The 12,221-nt window shown below is 39.9% G+C and overlaps 1 long non-coding RNA gene across 1 annotated transcript; it reads left to right on the top strand.

The window, feature by feature from the left end:
• Nucleotides 1–767: 767 nt before the first annotated feature.
• Nucleotides 768–10,824, top strand: LOC107601020 (uncharacterized). The gene is made up of 3 exons (XR_001610873.1): nucleotides 768–779; nucleotides 3,571–3,574; nucleotides 10,651–10,824. It is a non-coding gene; the product is annotated as an uncharacterized lncRNA (long non-coding RNA).
• The last annotated feature ends 1,397 nt before the right edge of the window (nucleotides 10,825–12,221 follow it).

The raw sequence follows: 12,221 nt of genomic DNA, 5'->3' as shown, positions 1-12,221 counted from the left end.
ATTGTGTTTTTTGGTGGGCTTCTTGTAAAGTTATGCAGTGTAGTCAGTCAGTGCTGGGTTTAGTTATTAACTAATGTTCAAATCAAAATGTCATCCTTAAATTTCTTTATACTTAGGACATCACTGTTCTCATGTGAAACGTTTTCTGTAGTTTAGGTACCTCAATTTGTAATAAATGTAGGTCTTCCCCTGATTTTAATTAATTGAATGTCTGTGTTGAATATTAAAACTGTAAACTGACAATGTGTACTGACTGCCTTCTCTCTTTTATAGTAAATTCATGGTACAATGAGAACACCACGGGAGCGAGGCCCTTCCTTCTGGGAAACAGAGGTGCTCCAGAATTTTCAAGAGAATGATTGGTACCTAAACTTCAGAATGCCCAAAGAGACCTTCAATGTCCTTTGTGACCAGCTGCACCCATACATCAACCCCCAAATTACCAACATGTTGGATCCAGTACCTCTAGAGAAGAGGGTAGCAGTGTTACCATCTACAAGCTTGCCAGTAATGTTGAGTTCCACAATGTTGCCAATCTGTTTGGTATTGGAACCAGGACCACCTGTAACATCTTCTGGGAGGTGTGTGAGGCACTGAGCAAACTCAGGAGGGTTTTTGTGAAGAGGCCAAAAACTGTCCCTGAAGTCCAAGCCATCATCACAGGATTTGAGAGGAAGACAGGATTCCCCATGTGTGCTGGAGCTTTGGATGTCACTCACATTCCAATCCTTCCCCAGCGAGCTATCCCACCGACTACTATAACAGAAAATTATGGTACAGTGTTCTTCTTCAAGGACTTGTAGACCACACTTACTGCTTCCTTGATTTCAATGTTGGCTGGCCTGGGAAATGCCACGATGTATATATTTTTGAGTGTTCCCGTCTGTGCCGGAAGCTGGAGGATGGTACCTTTTTCCCTCCATTCAGCAGGAACATCCAAGGGGGCGACATACCTGTCCTGATAGTGGCTGATTCTGCCTACAGCTTGACTAGCAACATAATGAAGCCATTCCCGGAAGGTACAACAAGGGGGCCCAGGGCAGCCTACAACGCCTCCTTGAGCCGTGCTCGTATCCACGTTGAACACGCATTTGGTCACCTCAAAGGCCGCTGGCAATGTGTTATGAAAAAAAATGACTGTCAAACCCAAAATGTGAAGTATGTTATGTCTGCTTGTGTAGTGTTGCACAACTTCTGTGAAATGTAGAAAGTTGCTTACCAGGAACCACAGGAAGATGTGTTGGATCAGCCAGAGGCAGGGCCAGAGCAGCAAGATGTACCTGCTCTCTCCCCAGCAGAGCGCATCGGGGGAGGTCTTGGTAGCTCATATTCACACAAATCAGTAAAGTGCAGAGAAGCCTTGGAAGTTCATACCCAAAGTATGCAGTCAAGACCCACGTGAAATTTAAATCAAACATTTATTTATTTGCAGTCCAGAGCATCCTTCATTTCTGAACTTGTAAATTCACAGTTTCAACTTTTTTTAAAAAATTTTCCAGTGTTTGGATATCAAATATACAATTGTTATAAAATATAACTTTTTTCACAGTTTGGATATAAAATAAAGCATTTTGTTACAAAATAAAAAATAAATGTGCAAATATTGCTTTCCTAAAATAAAAAAGGCACATTCAGAATTTGTCCAGCCAAAGTTGAGTCTCAAGTTTTTTTCTTTACCTCTTTCCCTATGTAAGGATTGATTTTACCAAAACTGAATTCAAGATTCCTATCCTGTAATAAAAGAATAATACTCACTAATCTGGAGAGAGGATCTACAAGAAAAAGCACAGAACAACAACTGGCCCCATCTCATCTCTTCCCCCCCATGCTGAGTTCCTGACTCCTCACACCCTCTCCTTCCCCTCAGGTCTCAGTCAGTCATGCAAATTTCACAAATCTATTGTTTCAAGCTGTTTTATGTATGGTCAATATAAATACTTCAGGTGCGACTGGTAAGGTGGTTTCACTCTTGCATCAACAGAACAGGCAAGAATAATGAAAACAAAACCTGTTCTTCTCATGTGGGAGATGCTCCAATAAAGATCTTTGATAACCATTTGTTTTCATCCCCAAAACTAGGTGTGTGACCTTTTGGGTTACGAGACCCTAACAAACCAAAAGGTCTTTTATGTTTTTACAACTGATTTGAAGATTTCTTTGTTCTGGTCTGGGTATATAAGCGAAGTGGCAAAACACTACTGTACTATTTAATATGTGATTGTTATTGTGACCACTAGAGGGCAGTATGTGATGAATGATGTAAGAGGGTACGATGTAGGGCAGGGTTCCTCAAATCTTGCCCTGGAGGGCCAATGCGCTGCAGAGTTTAGCTCCAACCCTGATCAAACTCACCTACCTGTGATTTTCCAATGATCCTGAAGACATTGATTAGCATGCTCAGGTGTGTTTGATTAGGGTTAGAGCTAAACTCTGCAGGAAAGTAGATCTCGTGGGCCAGATTTGAGGATCCCTGATGTAGAGGAACAGGGGGAAGCTGTGAAATAAGGTGGTAACAATTGTCATTAAAAGTCAGCAAGAGTTCACGAGAAACAGTCTCTTTATTTGAGAAACACAACAACTACTGGGTGTGGTGTGTGTCTCTGCACTCCATACTATGTATTTTCCAGTGGTGGGCCGTCAGGGCCAGCAAAGCCTTCTCTGCTGGCCTAAACACTATGAGAATCACTGATTTAGTTTTAATATATTTTTCCATGAATGTGTATTAAATTATTTCCAATAGTCTATTCTCTTCAATAGCTTTTCTCTTGGTTGCACTGCTTCCAGCAGTGTATGTTTATATTAGAGCTTTTATCCAATCATATTTCAGCAATCGTGTTGCCAGGGTCAAAGAAATCTGCCTTAAGGCCTTCAGAATCAACAGTGCAGGCGTCTGTTAGCTTAAACAATGAAACCGTTGCTTTAACCAATCAGATTTCGAGTTGGCAACATTAGGGCCATTTAGCTGGCTAACGATAACGTCAGCATTTTCTCGTCCTTTGATTGGATGGTCAGCATACTAGCTAGCAAACAGCATCACTGTAAATAATTTTATTAAAACTTAGTAAAACTTTTATTACTGTTCCTCAGGTTTAGATTTTCAGTGCATTTTGAAAAAATATTTGCCTACTATATTTAGGAAATCTAAAAACAGTAGTCCTAATGACTGCGGAAAACAACCACACACCTCCTCGGCACTGGCTCTGTGAAAGACTCGTGAAGATGAAAAACCACTAGAGTATGGTAGATTAATTTACATTTTTGACTCTTTTATCGCTTGATGCGTTGTATGCTGAAGTTATTTGCGCGATATAAAGCCAGGTTTAAGTTTCCGTAAGAATATCTCAGTTTCCCGAGTGGAGCTGTATTAACCGGTCTTTTCCTCCGGCCGCAGCACCGCTGGCAGAGGCAGACCAGCGGGGAGATGAGAGTCACAGACGTACGTTAAAACACATGTATACACTTTTCTTCATCGTCTTGAATGAATTATTTTAATGTTACTTGCTCACTTTCCTAGTAAAGCTGTGCTAACCAGTATTTTCCTCCTGCAGTGCGCTGACAGACCGGTGGGAGACACGTGAAGACGAAATATAGCAGTAAGAGAACATTAAATTGTTAGGTCAATTTTAAAACACATGTAATCCCCTTATTTGTTTTATACTAATGCTATCTGTAAGGTATAAATGCGTTTGGGTGAATAAATGTCTGTAAGAACATCGGATGGACTGTATTTGTGTCATTTTGTTAGGTTAATGCTTCAGCTACAGATGATGTGTTTGTTACACATTTGTTTATTGTTAATTGGGTTTCTTTCTTTAGTAATGGCATTCATTCTCGCTACATACAGTAAGATACCTGTCTGTTATGTAGTGCCCTGTTATACTGCGTTACTGTGTAATATTTATAGTTTCTATAGCCGTGGCATCACTATGATGGTATGAAGAGATGGATTAATTCATGTAAGATGCCACTGAAGGCCTAGGTGTAAAATGCACGGCCCGCCACTGGTATTTTCCAAGGTCAGGTATGCACTTTTTACTCTTAGATTCATCTTTGAGAATTCAATGTTTTGTATTGATTTGATATCTTTGAATTGACAATGTAATTGGAATAATGCATATTTTCCTGACTGATAATAAATTGTTACATTTGATTTTATTCTGACTTACTCTGAAATTATTTCTTGTAGATTAAAGTGGAGTCTGGTATTACCGCAAATCTGTGTTCAGGATAGATCATACAGAAGGCTCAATGAATGGAGCATGGGGCACATAATTTGAGACCTTTTTGATTTCTGACTATCACTGCCTTAGTAATTTGCAGTTTTCGTAAATATACAAAAACTATGTTTTTTGTTGGAGAAAGCTGAACGCGGCAAACTTAAAGGTAGATATTTACCCTGCACCCTCAGTCTAAGATCAGAACTGACGAGTTCAGCTGGCATAAGTTCTCTGTGCGATACCGGGTCCCTAATGAATGAATAATTGAAAGTACAGATGTTCGGAATAATCAAATATTTAAATTAATACATAATCGATATTTGTGATCAGTTCTTAATGAGGAATACAATCTAAATTTAATGATCACTTGAAATTGGAGTCAGATTAAACACGGAGCTAGACTAAAATTGAAACTAAATCCTGATAAATTAAGTGAACTTTGCAGAAGTGCAAGTAAAAGACCTTCATGCATTATACCTTCGCCCATGCCACTAGACTCCACTTTTTGGGCCGGCGGGTGGATTCTTACACCTACATAGAATGTGCAAAATACTGCTTTCTGTAGGGATGCACCGAAACCAAACATAAATCAAAGCAAATTGAAATAAATAAAACAGTGAACTGCCAGACCTTCTGTCTTGCATGTAAACACTAAATCTAAAAGGCCTAAGAACAAATAATGCTTTCCTGCAAGATGGTACGGCACAAAACGCTAGTTGGATGGGTCATTGTAGTAGTGCACTTGATATGATTGCTGGGGCAGGGGGTCCAAGGACTGTAGATGGATAGTCCATGCTCTCAGCTGATAGGTGTTGGGGAGGTGGTGTATAAGGGTAGTAATAAGGGCCGAAAAAGGTGAATGGTGGGACTAAAGCACTGAAACAACTGGAGCATTAACGCCCTGTTTTCTTCTGCTCTTTTCAGCTCATCAGCTTCCATCTTCTTCATTTCAAAATCAAGACGTTTCCTTTCCATCTCCATTCTGTTTCTCTCCATCTCTTTCTCCCATTCAAACCGCTCCCTGTCGAAGTCATGGGTGTTCTCGTTTTGCAGGAGACGGTCCAGACCCTTGTTCATTGCCTCCCTTATCTGGGTTTTTCGTCCCTTTCTTCGGACGATGTGCTGCAAAAACAAAACATTTATTTCAGCAAATTCAGATGGTAAAACCCTTAAATACCGGGAACATTCAATGCTACAGTGATTAAATTAAATTTCAATATCTTTGGTAAGAACTATGTAATGGTCAATTAATGGTTTGTGAATATATCTTTGGGACACTTGTTTTGGTTACATCTGTGTCCCTGACAGTGTCACTACCCCATGCAACGTTCCAAAGTTCAGTTGAATGATGCATCTGTTAATAAAAGGACATTTTTGAACTCTCATAATTCATTTTATTTTTATTCTCAATTAAAGTGATGCTGTGTTGTGTGGTCTTTGTATTATGCTGTTATGGTGGTAGGCTACTCCCAAGCAGGGTGAGGGAGACTGTCCTGGGATTTTGCAAATGCAGGTTTATTGCCGTCTACCACAACATCAACCAGACAAGCCTTGTTTCAGAGCCTATTCATTTCATACATGAACGTGCACACACAACAAAGCATCACTGTAATTGAGAATAACAATACAAGTTATGAGAGCTCCAATACAATTACCTGCTCATTACCTGTGCATCACTCAGCTGAACTTGGGTGCCTTATGTGTGGTAGTGTTGTTGCCTCTGACACACTTATGTAGTCAAAACAAGTGGTGCCAAAAGTTACATTCACAAAACATTGACGGATTGTAGTCTCATCTACAGCTAACCATATCATCCTTTCGCTCCTCAGTAACTACCTACATTTGTGTACCTTATTGAAAAGTTTACCAACATGAGAGCCCACCTTGTGGCTTGGGTTCAGCAGGAGGAGGAGGAGGGGGTGTTGGTTCTTTGGAGGCTGAGCTTTGACTGGATGCCTCATCCTCTGCATAATCTTCCCTGGAGGTGTTGTGATCCTCAGGGCTCTCAGATGAACCTACTGAATACAAAAGGAAATCGAGCAGGTTCACTCAGTAAGAATTTACTAGTAATACTTTTGACTTATTTCTTTATATAAACATAGAGAAGATATAATGTCAACATATAAATTAACAACACAATATAGCATTAAAGTATTGTGCAGTGTACAGGCCAGTGTAGGCTACTCACCACAGTCAGATTCCTCATCTGAACTCCCCTCGTTATCCATCTCCGGGGTTGTTCATAGGTCGGCAACCTGTTAAAACACAATAGAAAACTAAAGTAAAGCTACCGTGCAACAATTGGCACGTGGTTGCCTAAATTGTGCAGCATTACTAAAGTTAATATAACTGTACATTAGCCGCTGTACACTGTGGCTAAACTGGCTATTACTGTATCATATGTGAAAGTGACGTGACATGTGGCCAAGTTTGGTGACCCAAACTTGGAATTAGTGCTCTGCATTTAATCCATCCAAAGTGCACACACACAGCAGTGAACACACACACACCGGGAGCAGTGGGCAGCCATTTATTTAGCAGTTATAGCAGTTGGGGGTTCGGTGCCTTGCTCAAGGGCACCTCAGTCATGGTATTGAAGGTGGGAGAGAGCGCTGTACATTCACTCCCTCCACCTACAATCCCTGCTGGTACGAGACTTGAACCCTCAACCTTTGAGTTACGAGTCCGACTCTCTAACCATTAGGCCATGACTTCCCCGTATATGTTTGCATAACGTTAACATTACTGTGACTTACGTTAGCCGCTGGAACGTTATGTTGCTGCTAAACTGGCAATTACTGTAGCATATGTTAGCTAACGATAGAAGGGAAATGTTGATCAATCTTACCGAGAATAGTGTCCAGTTCATCAAAATAAGGACATTTAATGGGGTTTGATCCGGTCTTTTTGTTACTTTTGAGGCTATCACGGTACTTTCTTCGCAGGTAGTCCAACTTTTCTTTACACTTGGTCCAATCTCCAAAGTCCTGTATAGACAGACGAGGACGAGGTCTTTGTTAATAGTTTCCCAAACGGTGTGGTTGAGCACCATTTGTTCAAATTGCCTTTGGTAATGTGGTTCACCCCAAATATCAATTAAACAGTGTCTCCTCCCACGTCCAATGCCGGGTTTTCTTCTTACCAGCCATGTTGAGAAACAAGGAAGCGGATGTTACACAATACCTTGACATCATATCCGAGAGATAAGTCAGTAAATTCGAGTAAAATCATAGGATTTGCTTATCCCGTGCGAATGCGCCTCACGAAATTCAGATGTGGGGGGTAATTTTTAAATCACACAAGGTCCCCCGATAATACTAATCCCGTGTGAACAGGGCTTTAGCCACTGGCTGCTGCTCTTCACTTACCCACAGAACGGGTTGTGGAGGAATGGACTACCAATATATAGGCAGTTTGGCTAACAAATGTTATGGATGTTGTTTATTTTAAGTTCTGTTATTGTACGGTAGACCATAAAGTGTAATAACGCTAAAAGGCTGTTGTGACTCTTAAATGAATAGTCAAATAAACTTGAATTGAATTGAACTGAATTGACTCTGTCTGTTACAGGAGACTTCTCCAAGCAAAAACACGGATGCTGACTATGAGGGGCAGAATCATCATATGGCCAGCTGTCAATTTGATTGAAATTAGGTAACCCAAAATACATTTGATTTTACATTATAGTTACATTCATGCATTTGCCAGATACTTTAATCCAAAGCAACTTCTGCTGCGTGTAACGCCAAGCCAGCAGAGGGAGCCATCGCCTGAGTACTGACCGTGCTCCACTCCCTCTGCTTCCTCTGCTTTCACTTCCTGTTTAACTTTCATATAAACTGAGACCAGTCCATGTGCTGATTGCGAAGAATTGCCAGTTTACCTGCCTTACCAAGCGTTATTCTTCCTCTGTTCCTGATTGGTTTCCTGTGTATGATTCTGCCTGACTTCTTGACTCACGGTATTTGTACTCTGCCCCTTTTGTTCTGACGCCTGATAGGACTGATGTTTGTGTTTGAACTCATTGCCTGCCTCTCCACTATTGTCTCTGCTTCTGCCCTTGTGTGCGACGAACGATCTGCTTGCTTCTCTGACTTTGACCCTCTGCCTGATTATCGACATCTGTTTAAAGCCTTGACCTTTAATAAACTTCCACTCATGAATTCTAACCAAACTCCAGCGTCTCTGTTACAGAATACTTCGCCTCCTATGAATCCAGCGGAAGTGTCGAATCTGCAAGCAGCATTCTCATACCAAGCTGAAATGCTCCAGAAATATCAGGAACAACTCACCAAGCTGCAGACCGTCAACGAACATCTGACGCACTACATTCAATCTCTCCCTCCACCCACTCCTAAGACCGTAAGTCTCGCTCTTCCTGACAAATTTGACGGTACCGCTGAGCAATGCAAGGGCTTCATTCGCCAAGTACAAGTTTATCTGGATCATCAAGGAGAGAGATTCGAATCAGAGGGCAAAAAGTGCGCTTTCATCATGATGCTGTTGACGGGCAGAGCTATTGACTGGGCAGCAGCCGTTTGGGACTCGGATTCACGCCTGAGGAATTCAGTGACGTACTTCATTCAACATCTCCGTGAAGTGTTTGAATATCCTCACGGCGGAAAGGACGTTTCGACTCAGCTCATCAATCTGACAAAAGGTAATCGTTCCGCTGCTGAGTTTGCCATTGAATTCAGAGCGCTCGCTGCCCAGAGTGGATGGAATGATGTCGCTTTAAAAGCTATGTTTCACAAAAGTCTCAACGGCGATCTTCAGGCACAACATGCATGCAAGGGTGAGGAGTCCTCCTTCTCCGATTTTGTCACACTCACCATCAGGATTGATAACCTCATGAGACAAGCTCCTAAAAGGAGAAGTGGAAGAGATGGGCGAACCAACGATCTCACACCCAACCCTGTAGAAATGTCTTCCCCTGAGGAACTCATGCAAATAAACGCGTCCCGACTATCTGAGCGTGAAAGAGAACGGAGACGACATCAACGACTGTGTTTTTACTGCGGTGAATCAGGCCACCGCAGTTTAGGATGCCCCCACAAGCTTCAAAAGAATCCCCGGGTAAATATTGAACATTTTGCCCTTTTAAGCAACAAGTCATTCACACTCCCTGTTGTCTTAAGAACTGATAGTCTCTCTCTCGACCTCACAGCGATGATTGACTCCGGAGGTGCCCTGAATCTCATCCACCAGGACATCGTAACCAAATATCAAATCCCTACACAAATGTGCACCCCACCTATCCAAGTCAAGGCTATCGATGGTGAATTGATTGGAAGATTAACCAATAACTCCATTATTTCCACAATCTAACACTAAGCTCTCAATGGCAAATGCAGAAACGTTAATTCATGCATTCATCACCTCAAGGTTAGATTATTGTAATGCTTTATTGGGTGGTTGTTCTGCATGCTTAAACAAACTCTAGCTGGTCCAAAATGCAGCAGGTAGACTTCTTACTAGAACCAAGAAGTATGACCATATTAGCCTGGTTCTGTCAACACTTCACTGGCTCCCTATTAAACATCGTATAGATTTTAAAATCTTGCTAATTTCCTATAAAGCCCTGAATGGTTTAGCGCCTCCATATTTGAGTGAGATCTTATCGCATTATAGTCCTTCACATCTGCTGCGATCTCAACACTCTGGCTATTTAATAATACCTAGAATATCAAAATCAACTGTGGGCAGCAGATCCTTTTCCTATTTAGCAACCAAACTCTGGAATAACCTACCTAACAGTGTTTGGGAGGCAGACACACTCTGCATTGTAAAAAGCGCTATATAAATAATGGTGACTTAACTTGGCTCTACTGTTTGATCTACATGAATGCATTATAAGGAATGGAGCTTTAATAATTTGTGATGGATTATCAACCAATTATGCACCTTCGTTTTAGGTGCATTCAGATAGTGTATATAGTGTTAATTAATCTCAAAGCACATACAGCACAAAGTCTGACAGTTGGGGCAAATTCTGTAAACTTATTTGAAAAGTTTTTTGTGCTTGCAGGTTCATTTCGAGAATCAACCCTGGTGGCACCAAATGCCATTCAGAGTCACAGATCAGATGGAATTCAGGAAAGAGGGTGCAAAGGAAAAGCATCAGCCTGAATCCCCTGGTGGTGTTTCTCATCAGAGAGCTTGTCAGTTTTGCCAACATTACTGAAATTGAACACAACAATACAAACTAATTTTTACTGCATTTTATTTCTGTAAAGCCTGTTTTGCCATGCTACAGATACAAAGTCCCCAGGGGACTGTGGTGATGCCCTTTTTTCAGCTAGTGCATGCTAGAGATGAAGATTTGTATTTTTAAATAGAAAATGGTCAACAATTAAAAAGAATATTATAAAGACAAATGCTAATGAGTTATTGTGATTTTTATGGGGTTGGGGTTGTAAAATATGCTATACAGTGCTGTACCATAATTGGATTGTTTTATACAGGTAAAAAATGAAAATAAACTGAACAGTACTAATACTGACAATACAGTAATAATACTTTAAATGAAAATACAGTAATATATCCAGCTACTGTAACATTTACAGAAATCTCTTTACAGTGTAGTTTAGGTGCCTATCAGTTGGCACCCGAATGAGCAGGGGGGAAATAATATAATAAAATCGTTCGCGAGCTGCGAGCATCGTCCAGAGCTGACCGCAGCAAATACCAATAAAGGTACATTTTATTTATTTTTCTGAAATCACTCACTGTTATACTGTACATTTGTTAATAATTTAAATATATTAACAAATATATTTAATGATCTTGTATATGACACTCTCATAATAATCAATTTAATTAACGGGTTAATCGATCTTTTATAAAGCCTCTTTGTAAGTTGTAGCAGGGATGGGCAAACTTGGTACTGGAGGGCCACTGTCCTGCAGTTTAGCTTTAACCGTACCTCTACCAATTAACTTAGTTAGGATTACTAGAAGGCTACAGGTAGTCAAGTTTTATCAGGGTTAGAGCTAAACTCATTTAATATTTAAACTATAAAGAAATGTACAGTATAACAGTGAGTGATTTCAGAAAAAGAAAGAAAATATAGATATTGATTGCCGCTGTCAGCTCCAGAAGATGCTTGTGCAGCCCCTTTTTTCCTCCCTGCTGATAGGCGCCCAAACTAGCTCTTCTTGATTGGTCAAAATTCTCATGATCTCTGAAGAGTGCCCACCATTGCCTCTACAGATTCACAAATCACTTTTGCACCATGGGTGTCTCTCAAACATCTTTTTAAATTATTATTAATGCTCAAAAATCAAGAACAGTACACAAAAAATAATACAACAATCAACATAAAAATAAAAAACAATAATAACAAAAAAATAAGTAAAAACAAATAAAGAAGAAAAAAATAAAAAAGGGGTGTTTAATACATTACAACTCAAAAAATAAAATTGAGACTTACATGTCATTAAAGATAGGAAAATAGTTACATAAAGATAAAGTTTTTAAAGCTTTTTTGTTCTGAGACAGCTGGATCGATGAAAGGTATTGCTCAAATTATTTTATAAAAACAAGAAAGAGAGGTCTGGAGTTTGAATATTTGCATCTATGAATGTGAAATTTAGCAAGAAGCAAAATCAGGTTCACTACATAAAACTGTTTCCTTTTAGATTGTTCAAACTCAATAAAACCCAATACTACGTCCTTCCAAAACAGAATACATTCATTATAAATGTTCCTCCTAATGAAACTTAAAACATCTTGCCAAAATTTTTTGTAAATGGACAGTTCCAAAAAAGATGAACAACTGTTTCAACAGTCATCACAAAAAGAGCAACTGGAGGAAATAATACTTTTTTCATGTAATGCTTTGCAGGATAGAACGAATTATTAATGAATTATTTTGTAGGAAATCTCCTTTAGTTTGTTAGTTAGTAAATAAGTATGAGGAAGCATCCACACTTTTTTCCAGCAGATGTTACCCAATGCATTATTCCAATAAGCAGTCACAGCTGGCAGAGTAATAAAATTCTG

The sequence above is a fragment of the Sinocyclocheilus grahami genome, unplaced genomic scaffold (assembly GCF_001515645.1).
Source record: "Sinocyclocheilus grahami isolate Dianchi unplaced genomic scaffold, SAMN03320097.WGS_v1.1 scaffold296.1, whole genome shotgun sequence".
Taxonomy (NCBI): Eukaryota; Metazoa; Chordata; class Actinopteri; order Cypriniformes; family Cyprinidae; genus Sinocyclocheilus; species Sinocyclocheilus grahami.
This window is presented reverse-complemented; position numbering and strand designations above follow the sequence as displayed.